Raw genomic sequence first — 11,926 nt, forward strand, 5'->3', positions numbered from 1 at the left:
GCTTCCCGGCCCCCCGGACCGCCCCTGACTGCGGCCTCTCAGCGCGTGCTGGAAGAGGCGAATAAAAGACCACTGCCGGGGCTCCCACCTGAGGCACCAGCTCTGGGGAGCGGGGACTGGCCGAGTCCCCAAACGTCGACGGAAGCCCAGGCGGCCCCCCGGGTGACCCCGCCGCAGGCGCGCAAGGGCCTTGCTGGAAGCAGGAGCAGCACCCGCCCCCAAAACCCCCATGCAGGGCCAGTGCCCACCATTGCACGGTCCTCCATGCTATTTAAATAGAGTTTTGCCAGGAATTACATAATTTCCTGCGTATCTGAGCTTTAGAAAGTGAAAGAACATTTCATTCTAAATACCGTCACTGTGAAACGGCTAAAAAAGTCTTACTATCTAGTGATACTAAACAGAACTGCAGTTTCAATTCTAGATATATCTTTTAGCAGGCACGTTGACAATTCATGGTTCTTCAGACTCTAAAAACAACTATGAAAGTGGAGAAAATATAGATAAAAAAGGAATTAATATTCCAATATATTCATAAAAAAAGTTTTTATGAAATTCCTAGAACTAGAACCTTGTCCTTGCCACAGTGGATGCTTATTCGTCAGATGTTTAAATTTTGCAAAGCTCAGGTGGACGATTCCTCCTAACACACACTTATCCACCTCTCAAAGAAATAGTTATGATGTGCTCAATATTCATGGAAGCTCGAAATTTCAAACAACCCATTGAGCAGAAATAGGACTTCCTTGCTCTAAAAAATAACTCGCTTTCTAATAACATTTGCTATTTGCAGGAAATAGAAATCCACAGTGCCTTTCAGCCATTTATTTCTGCGTTTTTATTGAATGTAGCTCTGAATAAAGTGGGTATAATAGATACCCAAGGGAACACACAAATACTCTATTGGGAAAACAGCTGATGATACTCTCTGAACAAAGCTGATCCCTCTGAATGCTTATCTGTAGACTTGAACAGTTTATTAAAGTAACTAAATATTTCAAAGTACATATTTGACTGCATGAGGAGCATGGATTTGTTTCCTCTCAAATTTATAGAAGAAGTTTTGGTGAGAGTAGCATGGCAGCAAAAGGAAGAGGACCTAGCAGCAGCAGGAGAGACTGTTATCTTTCAGTCTTACAGTGGTCCCATTTCTTATTCCCTCAACCCCTCTGCACCCAAAACCTTTGTCTTTTCTGGTTGGGTGTCTGTGGTAGATCAGCCACATTTCTGAAACTGAAGAAAAGTGCAAAATACATTGTTGGCAAGCTCAGAGCTTTCTTATTACTTCCCTCCCCTGTCCCAACTGTGAAATTTCATGTTCTCCAATATTTCTCTCCAGCATTAGATTTCTTGTGTTATTTTCCATATTACCTGATTCAACAGAGAATTTTAGAGCTCTTCTACAAATGCTAAGTTATTCCAAATGTTTACCAGGCTCTCCTAATAAATGCTTTTAAAAATCCTGTACCAGTCTCATTTAGGTTTTCATGCCAAATCCATACCCAAAATATGAACAACCACCAGTTTTAAAATAGATATAAATATTGCTTATTGGGCTAATTTATTAAGAATCTTGTGTTTTTACAGTTGCCTTTGACTTGAAGTGAGTTCTTGCAAATATGAAGCAATGAGACAGCAATTCCACTCAGTCCACTACTTTTAACATGTTTCCAGTAATTTCACCAGGCCCTGTGCTTGCCCTGCCTCACCAGCCTAGGGGTTTGAATGCATGTCTTCTCCCCACGCTTGTTTTAACTTCCTCCAAGAATGAGGGCAACAGAAACAGTGTGTGAAAGCTAAAAAAAAAAAGGGAAAATCTTTCCTTCATTTCCAATAGGGAATGTTGCATACTCACAATGTCTACATCCTATTGTAGCAGCTGAGCCAGACCTTCACCAGCTGCTACAATAGCTCCTTTAGGACAGCATTATACCAAGTAAATAAATGTATTGGTCAAATCCTGGATTTTTGCACTCATTCGGTTTGATACCTTTAATCTAGCTGTAAAATCTTTTGTCACTTACAGCTATTATTAATATCAGCAAACAATATTTTGCCCTATCCTGCCCACGTTGTTGAGATTCCACTCATGACAATTGCTGTAAATCAAAGTGCTTTGTTTGCATCCCCTGCTCCAGCCTAGAGTTTCCTTTTGCTTTGAATAGTTTGTGGCCAGATGTCAGCACCTGTTTCCCCTTCTTCCCCCACCTCCTGATACACAGAGTTTGGGTGTCTTGGCTGTCTACAGGAACAGAACAAAATACGGAATGAGAAAGCACTTCAAAATGAAAACTCACTATTTTAAAATTTCCTGGCAACATATCTTGAAAAATGAAGGAAAAAAATGGTAACAGTTATGATGCAGATCAAATATTGGACCTGAACCACATGACTGTTTCCCTTCTAACTTAATGCACAGACATCTCAGACCAAGAGTATGAGTGGGCTGAAACAACTAATCGTGTTTTGGCACAGACAAGTACAAAAGGAAACCCAGAACTACTAATTCAACAGCTTGGAATATCAGCTGCCACATGCAAGATCTTTAAAGAGCTCCTCTGAAGAGAACATACCCTTTTCAACTTGTAATTTTTCATTTAAAAATGTCAAAAAATATCTCAGGGAAAAATATGGAAAAAAACAGCAATGTTGACATCGTCTGAATCCACTGAAGTCTCATAGAGGTAAGGTACCCTTACTTCTGCACCTAAGTAATTTCATCACATACATTCCTCTCAAATATCAGGGACCTATCACACATTTTGTATACTTTCTGTACATACATTTAGAAATTTTGTTCATCATTAAAAAAATCACTAAAATGGGAAAAGTGATGTAAAAGATCAAGTATTTTCAGGAGGCATAATAATGTCCTACAAAGCGCCGACCCTCCATGGTTTTGGGATTGCAGCATTTTGACACATCTTTATTGTGAACACTTGTTGAACATCTTCACTATGGGACTCCCTATGTGGATCTGTACAGACCAAATAACTGAAGACACAAATTTATGTATTCATTTGCCCTTCACAAAGAAAGCAAGTAATAGCTATGATTCTGTAACTGGAGTCTACCTTTACTCCTCTGCCTAAATCCCTAACACCAAAATGTATCACTGTGTGGCAGTGCCCTTTTCCACCAATATAACACAAAAGACCCCAGTGCATTTGGCATCTTCATTCCACCTTTGGGATCAACATCTGATTCAAGTGACTCAGTAACAGCTTCTTCAAAACAGAGTATTATCAAAACATTATCTGTTCACTCAAATGATACACAGCAACCAGACAAAAAAATGAGAAAAAGACTATTCTTTACCTATGCTGTGTTTTCTCTTCAAATTTTGGGTAAATTCCATTGAGAGCAGATACCTCATTCCTCGATGTGTGGGAGGGAAACATCTTCTCTTCCTGCTTGTTCTCTTTCTTACCTTAGAGTCTGTGGATCCTATTCTTGGACCAGATGAAGAGATACCTCACAGAGTGGGCAGAGCCAGACAGTAGGCATACTCACCACTAATAGCTCTACCATTGACCTCTTCGAGGCTGCTGGTATTTTCATCACAACCTTATCTGTTTTCTTTTTGAAAAAGAAAGAAAAGCCTTTCTGGTGCAACTCTGAATAGCAATAAGCACCTAAATTGACATGATAGTTCCTTCATTTTCCATACGGAGAATAAATAAGCACTTAACCCAAGAAGCCCAAACTCTGTCCTCCCAAATAAGCTATCTGAAGGTATGATTTCATGAGACATGGGGAGTTCACTGAGGCTGAAAGGGGAGGATCGAGCTCTTTCTTCTATTCTTGCCCTTCTTTCTCTATTGCTGACTGCACATCCACCTTCCACCTTGTGCTGGCTCTGACATTCATTGTGAGCAGATTTGACTCACTGATGTAGCAAAAGATAATCCATCAAAAGTGGATTGCTTTCTTCCATGTTAATAATTTCAGCAAAGGGTCTGACAAGCACCTGAACCAACATAGGAAGGGAGCTGGACCGTGCAATTAGAAGTGAGGAAGAAATATGGAAGAAGGCAGAAAGCGTGAGACATTCTTTTGGAAGGTGAAAGCTCAGTTGTTGGCTGAGTCTGTAAATAAAACTCAGAAGAAAGAAAGGAAAAAATAGCAAAGGCAGTTTATAATGACAGAATCTCAAATCCTTCTCAATCCACAGGATGGCACTGGAACTGCCCAGGCAAGTATTTCCTGCTGCCCATGTACAGCTATGATGCTATGGATCTTTAAATGCTCCTCTCCTGCCTCAGCAAAGCTGCATTTGGGGAAAGTGACTGAACATACATTAAAAAGAGTTACTAGGAAAAGGGAAGCACCTCTTCCCCTCAGCAATATTCCTCAATGTCAAGGCACTACTGACAGTGCTTAGCCTCTGGGACTATGCCTAAAGAGCTCTAGCAGAAAAGAAAACTTTACTTTTATATCCAACTGCCTGGATGTTGTTCTCCAGCCCACCCAGACACAGAAGTGGCCCTAGAGATCCACATATTTTAACCCTCAGACTTTTTTAACATTAATTATATCTAGAAATGAAGCCAGAATCCCTGAGAACACTCTGGCAGGAACAAAATACAATAATCCATCTGCCTAGCAACACAGGTTGCCATGAATACTTCTCCCTGTGCTCCACACTCAGCATTGGCTCTCCATTGAATACAGAGCCAAGTTCAAGGGCCCTGTACTGGTAATGAAAGCCTGTTTCCTTGCATGAAGACCTTGGTTTCTATATCCAAGACACCTGTGTTCCTATGGAGTCTAGAAGCTGCCAGCCAGCAGCGTGCAATTCCTGCGTGAGGGAGACAGGATTTTCCGAGCAGCAAGACTTTGTCAGTGGAAGCACGCTTGCAGGAGACAAAAGTGACGATGTTGGCAGCCCCAAATAAATGCAAACACCATTTTTCCCTTCTCTGCTTCTTTTTTCAAAAATTCTTCACACTCGTTTCAATATCATAGCAAAAAGCCCCAGATAAAATACTATCAAATTATTCCATTTACATACTGAGGAAGAAAAGAAGAAAAATCCATGAGTGGTACTGAATACATGGAAATACTGTATGTAACCCCCAGCTTAGGAAGTCCTTGAGCTACAAACCATTTGCAGGAAACAGAAAGAGATAGCCATTTGCCTTGTTCTCCACTCAGCATCTGCTTTAGGCCACAGTTGGAAATAGGATACTCAAAGATATGGACCTCTGATCTGACCCAGAAGGCTTGCTTTTATATTCTTCAAGAAGAGAAAGACTTTTCAATTGTGTGTTTTGTGTTTTTTTTTTTTTTTTAATTTAAGGGAGGCCCTCTGATAATATAGCTCTCTAGAAGATGTGGAAAACATATAAGAAAAAATAACCAGAATCATAGGTTTCAAACTAACAGTAGGACAATTACAGTTGAATGGGAATATCGAACACAGATATTATGTTTGTGTGACAAATATTATGAATCTAGCCTTAAAAAATATCTCTTATTTTGTTGTTTGTCATATGATTAGATTCCATTCAGGGATGTAAAGGCCATGCCTTAGGTAAATATGCCCAAAGTACATTCTGCAAAGCCATCAGCCACAACACGGGGACAGTTAGCTTTGGGGTGTCGTAGAGAGAATTCTTATTTCTGTTAAGAGAGGAGGAACTAAGAGGTAAATGTTAAACATCTGAATGATTGAATATGGCACTTCATGGGTTCAGATAAGGCATAACATAATACTTTTTAACACTCAGGAAAATCATCCCAGTGTATTCGTAATACAATTACTTTCTTTTAGAACTTCCGTTAAGATCATTCGGGCATCAGGATATTGTTGCCCTCACTAGGTTAGTAATTACCAAAATCAAAATGAATCTGGGCATAAGAAAAACCACAGATGTAAGCATTATCCTGGATTTTTATGCTTTCTTCAGAATGCAAGTTTTCATTTATTAAAAAAAAATCTAGACCATCTGCCTGTGAATATATGTTTGGAGGATTTATGTCACATCCTTTTAAATCTACACTAGTAGACTAAGGGAGAAAATCATGTTCTCTCAGAAGTCCCATTGACTTAATATGTTGAGATTTCACTTTACAAGTCTGACCCACTACCTGCTCATGTTAACTTCCGATTCAGTGGGAGTAAGGTTAGGGTCTGTACGCTTGATATTAGTTTGATTCGCAATTCATTCATCTCCCACTGACACAAATGGCACAGGATTAAGACTAGTATTATAGCTTCATCTCAATGCTCATTCATCTCAGCATAGCTTGTTTTTTAGGTTCCTGACATTTTATTATTGCCTAAAAATAAGCTTTAACTTTGCAGAAGTTAAATTCATTTCCCTATTTAAATAATGTTAAGTTCCTGCTAAATGGAGATATTAGTCAAAATGTCTGATTTGTAAACTTTCCTCTGTAGACTTACTATTGTGAAATGAAACTCATTTTGAAATAAAAAATATAAAGTCTAATACTTTGTTGCTAGAAGAGGTAAAAAAGGAACAGAACTAAAACACTTTCAAGGAATATTACCTCTACCTTTAGAATAAGAAAGAAATTGAACCCCTATTTGATTCCTCAGGAGGGATACAGGAGTTTAATGCACTATGGTCAGAAGATAGATAACTGTATTGAAAACCTAATCTATACTCAGAGCATGCTGGCTGTGAATGTAAAATATTCATACCACAATAGACTTTGTTACAGTGTCAAAAGCTGAAGTTCAGCCAGTTTTACCAGCAAGAGTTGACATTTTGGTGTATTCCTCATTCTAGGAAACTGGAAAAATAAGGTATTAAAAGTGCTCCTCTTGTTGGAAACTTTACCAGAGTAACTATTTAGATTTATCATAAATCTAGAAATAGAAAGGGTTTGTCTGTTGGGCCATTTAGACACAATAACTCAGACTAAGAGGAGGTAATTAATACTCAGGATTAGTTGAGGGTTTTCAGCAGTGCTGTGCCAGAGTAAGCAGGGGCACCACCTGCTTTTGTAGCACCTTCGCTGCCCTGCCCCAAGGAGAACATGGCCCTGAAAGGATCAGAGTAGGAAACCGATTCAGCTAAAAAATGTCCTTTTTTGTTGTGGTGGTTGCCAGGTTGTGAGCTGGGCTAGCGCAGCAGAAGGGACTGCATTAGAACAAGCAGCCAGGGGCTTTGGGAACACAGAGCAGCCACTGAGCACCAGCCTGAGGCTTTCGGCACAATCCTCCACTGGCACGCGGAGGGGACTTCTGGTCCATAGCTGGCTTGCGCTCTTTCAACTCAGGCGCATGCCATCCTGAACTAGCTGCAGTCATGCTCTGCTCACGTAGAGGCACACAAAGTAAGTAAAAGCAGGGCATGAAGGGAAAAGAAGCATCATTTATTAGACTACCTGCCAGAGTTGGGGAAAAAAAGACAGGTTTTTGGACATACGAGCCCTTTTTCAGGTCTGAAATAAAACTTGCATTCCTTGAACAGAATACAGTGGCAACTATTTTCAAACAAATTTAGCTTTATTATGTTAAATCATTTGAACTATTGGAGAGAAATGGCAAGCGGGTACCCACAGGGTAAAGGTGAATGCCTGCAAAGGAAGATGTGGTAAGGACGTTAGCTTTGTGGGGCAGAGGGACAAGAAATTATCACTTGCAGAGCCCTAAGGGGTGGGGAAAACTGCAATGTGCTAAACTGTTTCTAATAGATAGTGTGCATAGATGCAGATAAAGGAGATTTAACAGGAAGAGGGTACTTAAATATCCTGATAAAGCCATTTTTTTTATCTTAGGGTTGGACATTCAGAGCAGTATTGCTTCAGGATTTATGCAGCTGTTCAGTGAACTACAACCAGGAAAATGAAAAACAACCTGAAAAATAATGCAGGAAAAACAGGCAACAAAATATTAATGGGTTGTTTCTCTACCAGGTAAGTTATGGTTTGCTGAGAAGCCATACAAACACTTGCACAGCACAATGCGGGAAGTGACAACAGCTTAAGCCACTTGCCTTACGCACAGTTAGTTGTGAAACTGTGCCCTCAGCACTCTTTATGCTTTTTTGGCTATTATTAAAATAAAAAAATAAGGCCAATTAGGATAAGAAATTGAGCAATACTTAGGAAAATTACACAATTCTCCACAGAGGGAATGGGCTGGATGATGCTGAGGATTTCTTTTGTTCCTAATGATCATTTTGACGTAGTCCAGTGGACATCTATATATATCTAAGTAAAATCCTTTGCATGTGTAGTTCCATTTACTCCTGTAGATTAGTTGCATGTGCAAGATTACTCCAGCATGTAAAGATCTGCAATATTAGCTCAGCTGTGATCAATTACCTGTTCACTTAAGGAAGAGTTCACTTATGGCTAAGAGTTACGCAGGACAGTGAAAATGGACTACCTAATGTATGCACAAGTTTTAAACTGCTATCCAAACTTTTACAAAATGGAAATACAAGTTTAATAATCCAGCTTAAACTGAGGATCAGTAAGCTCTAGGTAGATAACTTTTTCCTAGTTTTATGTCATTAGCACCATGGTTTACTATCAGGGATAGGATAGCTATGTAAATAAGTTTTAAAATGGTATTATTTACAGTTTGAGATAGTTATTTTTATTTTCTTATAATTGCTAATTGAAATATATGGTTAAATCAGAACATTTCTTTTATCTGTTTTATATATGCTTTCATGATACGGAAGTGTTTTTTGGCATTGCTGAATACATGATCTCCATCTTGAGAGGTACAGTTACTGTGAGTTTAGATTAACTCAGCCAAACACAGGGTCTAAAAGGGAGGGTAGGTTTTAACTAAAGCACAAAATCCAGAAGCCTGAAGAACAAACCTTGCTGCAGTGATTTGAGGCATTACTTTTTTCTCTCAGTGAGCTTACCTTCCACTGCTGGCTGGCATCACCCCCGCTCTGTAACACAAGAATCAGAAAGGGACAAATGCAGGTGCTCCAGGTACACCTTCTCCCTCTTTTCGCCTCACCCTGGTTGTTCAGCACAGCACAGCACACTTGATACTTTAAATTGATAAGCTAAAGCTGTGACCCAGGGAGTCACACATCCGATTTTGTCACTTCTCATGCAGTACAGCTGCTGGGAAAACAAGGTCTTAAACCACTGCAACTAAACCAGACAGAATCTGTCAGTGAATTTACTTATGTTGTTTCTCTGTTGCTAGACTGCAACTTCTTTTAACCCCCATTTTGCAAACACACATGTAAGTGATTTTGCATCTGTAATCATTTACAGGATTGAGACCAAACTTCCAAAAGCTTCAGATGTCACTGAAAAGTGACATCATATCATCCTTTTATTGCACATGGGCTGAATAAGCAGTGTTAGTATTGTATATTTTGAACAGTCTTTAGGATAGTATTTATACCTCTCTCCCCATCCCCACTGCAAGTAGTTTGTCTCTTTAGATATAGTGCGGAACATCCAAGACATGCTGGAAATAAGAGATTGGAGAGAGAACTGAAACACAATATTAAAGAGTTGGAGCTTAATTTGTAGCCACAGATACAAGCAAGTGTAGCAGCTACCTGTAGAGCACATACCAAGAAAGGAGGAGTGTGGGAGGAATGAGTGGTCTAGGGCAGATGACGTACCCAAGGGCCGGGCCTTTTGAAAAGGTTCTCTTTTTGTGTGCTTTGTGCCTCGTAAACATCCAAAGGTGATCTTGGAAGCACACGTATCCCTGGAGCCTTCCATTCCATGGCATCTGCACTCCTCCTCTTTCTCATACTGAAATTTTTGCATGATAGGAGAAGTCCATATTTCACAAAGATGTAGATAGACAAGCCCATGATCTCCTCCAAATCACAAGACACTACTGGCCTATCTTGCTGATCTCTAGTCCTACCACCAGGAAGTTTAACAAGGTCGAATAGGAAGGTGGTGCAGTAGCATGTTCTCCCTTTTGACTGATGGTCGAATATAAACACCCCTGGTCTCACTAGCAAGCCTGCATGGCTATAGTAGTCTTTTCAGTAAGCAGTTCATCTGCAAAACCTTCCGGAATGGCTACCAGAAATCTGCCAAGATGCTCAAGAACTGATCTGGTAGCCATGGAGATAATATACATGATTCTTCTGATCTAAAATGTTAGAAGTCTGAGAATTCCTTATTCTCCTAAACAACTCTAGCAGCCAAAATTTTCAGCACATTTTCAGAAGTCTAGTTTCCAGAGTGACTGAAAATCTCCTCAGTAAACATGACACAGTCCCAGGCAGATTAAAAGAAGTCGTCTTTGTGGGATTACCTTGATTCAACAGTAGAAGGAAGAAGCTGATTTTAGAGCTCTCTTTTTATCGCTTTCCAACTTATACTCATTGCCATAAAATAGGAATGCATAAAGTTATCAGCCTTGAGCTACTGGCTTCCGTATAGATTTGAGAAATGAGAAACGCAGAGGAAAATCTCTGATTTCAGACTTTGGAAATAGTGAATACTCATCTCTTTTTCTCAGTAGGGACAATCTTTATTAATATCAGAGTAACATAGGGAAAAAAAGCTCCATAAATTCACAGATCACTCAGAGCTCCAGGGCTGGCATTTGGATCTGCATAAGATGTGGCTGGTTGTGAAAGTCTTGGTGCCATTAGCAGCAACCTGACGGTTCTTGATTTTGGGAAGATGTCTTCTGCTGCTTTTGAGACACCCATCCCCAATTCTTTTGTCCTTTCTACCAACATCCTTCAATAATCTGGTGATTGTATGTAGTAGATAACAGTTGGTTTTATATTAAGGATAATATTTCAAAGGCAAACTTGGCATATAATGTCTGCTTTTTGTCAACTTGGCAATTATATATAATCACATGGAATTAATCCATTTAACCTTGTATCATCACTTGGAAATCAAGAATAAAAGTGCTGATATCTGGAAGCAGGAGAAAGCATGTGTGATATCTGTTGAGAAAGACAGATAACTGCACTGGAAAGAGAAAAAGATTTGTGAGATATTAGCATTAGAAGAAGAATTAGAATGAAACCTAAATGAGAGGATTTCAAAATAGAACAGAAATGTGGAATAGAAGTGAGAAAACACAATCAAATGCTTGAAAACAGAAGCATCAGAAAACAAAAGGATGAAAGAAAAAGCACATATGGATTATCCAATAGAAAAGTTGTATTTGTCAGCTTTGGAGTGTTAAGTTTTGAAAAACTGAAAAGAGAGGAGGATCTGGTGATCCCAAATATCTGCAGATCTAAATGGCTAATGGAAAAATCCCAGTCTTGAGGCATATACTCGTACTCAATTCCAGTCATGAGGCTTATACATATACTTAGCTTTACCTCACACAAGTAACACCAGTGAGTTCAGCAGCAAGCTCCGATAGTGTAAGTCACACTTCTCCCTCTCTACACCCCCAGTTTCAACAGATGCAGCCACAGTAAAGACTGGAAAAAAGAAGACAGAAATCAAATGTAATCTCCAATTCAGAGAAAATATCAGACTGCCAAAAATACTAAAATAAAATTCCTCTCCATTTTCTTTACAAATGCAGTTCCAAATATACCTAAAGAGCAGAAAGGGGGGAGTTAACATACTGTCACCCAGTATTAACAATGTTATTGTAAAATGTAGGCTGTTTGTATTTTAAGAGATTTTTGTTCCCTGCAACAAGCAATGTCATTGCTTATTAAAATACTGTGTTCCATAATTTTCCTTTTCTTAATTTTAAGGACTTTCCCATTTTCACTATTGCCTAGAATAACAAAATCTCAGAGGAGATTCCAGGAGAAGCATTAATAAATTGGTTTAACAAACTTGAACAAAGAAGCAAAGCCAGTTTCAAATTTCAACAAAACTGATTAAAATCCAGAACACACTCTGGAAGAGCAAAGTGTTATTCAGTGTATTTGTAAACTTCACTTTATTCAAAGCTGTTCTGGATATCGCCCAAGAAAGCACCCTCTGGTACCACCACACTTGGCTGTTGGCAGCA

General features: G+C 39.3%; 1 protein-coding gene across 1 annotated transcript in view; it reads right to left on the reverse strand.

Annotated features, from left to right (window-relative positions):
* EFCAB2 (EF-hand calcium binding domain 2) overlaps positions 1-124 on the reverse strand; it is a 39,678-nt gene extending 39,554 nt beyond the window's left edge. The window contains exon 1 of the mRNA XM_026082451.1: positions 89-124. The gene's annotated coding sequence lies outside the window, so the exon portion shown is untranslated. The remainder of the gene's footprint in view (positions 1-88) is intronic.
* Positions 125-11,926: the final 11,802 nt, after the last annotated feature.

Source organism: Apteryx rowi, unplaced genomic scaffold (genome assembly GCF_003343035.1).
Source record: "Apteryx rowi isolate R43461 unplaced genomic scaffold, aptRow1 scaffold_117, whole genome shotgun sequence".
Taxonomy (NCBI): domain Eukaryota; kingdom Metazoa; phylum Chordata; class Aves; order Apterygiformes; family Apterygidae; genus Apteryx; species Apteryx rowi.